Genomic DNA, 2,729 nt, shown 5'->3' on the forward strand with positions numbered 1-2,729 from the left:
GAAGGGGTGGAGGGTGGCAGTGTCTGTATCTTGGGACTTGAATTTGTTTGAGACCAAAGGAGGAGAGATGTATTTTGTTCAGAATTTAAATTTATATGGCAAACTACCTGTGTAACCGGCCTGGTCAGCCTGTCTGGACAGCCTACTCAGCTTTGCCTGATGTGGAACCGAGACTAGGAGATGAGATCCTGGTCTTCGGGACAAGGCCATGTAATCCTCGGATGCATTTCCGGGAATCTGGGCATCCCATGAAAGCGGTGTTTGCCAAGGCCCTCAGGCTGGCGGGGGAACATGGAGCTGCTGCACTGGACACTAACCTGGGCGGGAGGCAGCATCTTCAAGGGTCATCAGTTGTCCAGCTGTGAGCTTATTTGAGTGGCATACCTGACAAGCATTTGAGGTCCAAACCTCGCCAGGTTTAAGAGGAAAAACAACTTACCATGTGAGGGAAATACTACTTATTTGCTAGGAAAAGATACAAGACTTTAAAAAGCTATGATATTCCAGATTGAAAATAATAAGAGTACTAACAAGGGGAAAGAAATGTGTTTATCAAAATGCACACATTATTTGCAGCTGCACCTGAGGGATATTTGTAGTTGCATATGCTCTTATGTGTAAACATTTTGAAATTTCTAAATTAGTTCATATGGATGGTTTAAAGGTTATAAATGGTTTACAGCGAAGTCTTCTAAAAGTGAGCATAAGACAAGACCTGTGATTCATTGAGTAAATTTTATGGAGCCCTACTAGGTGCTGGAGGCAGTGGTAAACACTGTAAGTAAGGTACTTGCTGTCCTGGATGTTATATTTTACAGGGGAGACAGAAGAAGCACACTTGAGAACCGAATGATTGTAGTGAAAAGTGCTATGAATAGTTCTGGGGAAAGTGTGTGTGGATGGAGAGCGTGTGGGCGTGTGAGAGGGACAGACAGACGGTGGATTAAGATCACGGGGAGAGGAAATGGGAGGACAAGCTTCCCTGGGACAGTGCCTCAGCCTGGCCCTGAGGAGCCCCACAGCGCCGTGTGCAGAGGTCCTAGGAGGAGCCGAGCTGGCCATCGGGGCCCCAGGAGGCAGTACACCGTATGGGTTCCTAGGGCTGCTGAAGCCAGGTGACCCAGCTGGGTGCTTCAGGCCACAGACATTGGTTCTCTCCCAGGCCTGGGGCTGGACATGAGTAGTCGGGTCAGCAGGGGGTGCCCGGGAGGCTGCCGGAGAGAACCCATGGCCCCTCCAGCTCTGGTGGCTGCATCTCTGTCTGCTCCGTCTGCATGGGGTCTGCTCTGGGTCCTTCCAGCACCCTTTGCCTTTCTCTTGTAAGTACAAGATGCCAATTCCTAATCCCAGAAACTTGTCAGTGTTTCCTTATCTGGAAAAAGTTCTGCATGTATGATTGAAGATTGTGAAATGAGGTGAGTGTGGATTTCCTGGGTGATGTCATTTGCTGAGAGGGAATCTATGGAAGATGGACAAGTTTGGGAGGAAAAATGTTTTAAGAACTCTCTATTTGTTCTGTTCAATTTGAGATGCCTGTGACGCACATTAGTAAGGATGCCAGTCACTATATGAATTGGTTGCTTAGGAGAGGGATCAGACTACAGATATAAAATTGGGAGTTATCTGCATGTTAATGGGACTTAAAGGTATGCGATTGGGTGGGGTTCAATAGAGTAAAACTTAGAGGGATCTGCTGCGGGCTCAGGGCACTCCAACTTCAAAGGCTGGGAGGGGAGGAGCTGGCCAAAGGGACTGAGGAGGCAGCGGCTGAAGGCAGGCAGTAGCCAGGGCAGTGTGTGCTCCTCAAGCCAGGAGAAGGTTGTCGGGAGGAAGAAACTCATTCCAGATGCTGCTGAGGGCGCCTCTGGATGAAGCACAGGGTACTGATCGTACTGCATCACTTCCTCTGTGGAGGCATATTCCCTGCGGAGTTAAGCTGGAGGCTAGGCTTGGGGGCTTAAAGAAAGAATGGAAAATAAAACCAAAACAAAATATAATAAGTAAAAAGATAAAATATGAATCTAAAAAAAAAGAAAGGATGGGAAGGTGCAGGCAGCAGTGTTAGGAGGGTCGGGGAAGAGGTGCTATAGCTAGCTGGAGGGGAATAGGAAGGAAGTTGGCCTTCTGAAGGTAATGAAAAAGGTTGAGGTTTATGATGAAATGATTATGCTGAAAAACATTTTTTGATGTCTTGTTTCAAAATTTTCCTTGAAATGTATAAGTTTCATGTATGTAGGACATTACATCCACAGCCTGAAGATCATCTAGTAGTAGCTTTTCAGTTCTTTAGTGCCAGAGTGTTAACACTCAAAAAACAAAAAAAACTTTTTTGGTGCTCTATTCAGCCAGTAATACTTTGGCTACTAGAGAGGGAATGCACATGATCTAGGCATTCATTGGTTGACTCTCATATGTGCCCTGACCCTGGATCGAACCCACAACCTTGGCGTATGGGGATGATTCTCTAACCAACTAAGCTGCCTGGCTAGGGTCTAAGTGATAGGTTAATATGCTCTGCATACAATGTTACTTGAAGATTTTGGAATAATTGATAAAGGAGCATCAGTGGCCCAGGAAATCTTAACAGTCTACCTCTGAACAAAGCCAGTTATTAACATTTTCTAGTATCTGTGAAATAGATTGCACATTCTTATTACAGTAGAAAACTAGTCTTTTCTTTCTTCATACAGGATAGGTATTCTTCTGGAGCAAATGGAGACACTTTCAGC

This window comes from Myotis davidii, unplaced genomic scaffold (assembly GCF_000327345.1).
Source record: "Myotis davidii unplaced genomic scaffold, ASM32734v1 scaffold496, whole genome shotgun sequence".
In the NCBI taxonomy this organism is placed as follows: domain Eukaryota; kingdom Metazoa; phylum Chordata; class Mammalia; order Chiroptera; family Vespertilionidae; genus Myotis; species Myotis davidii.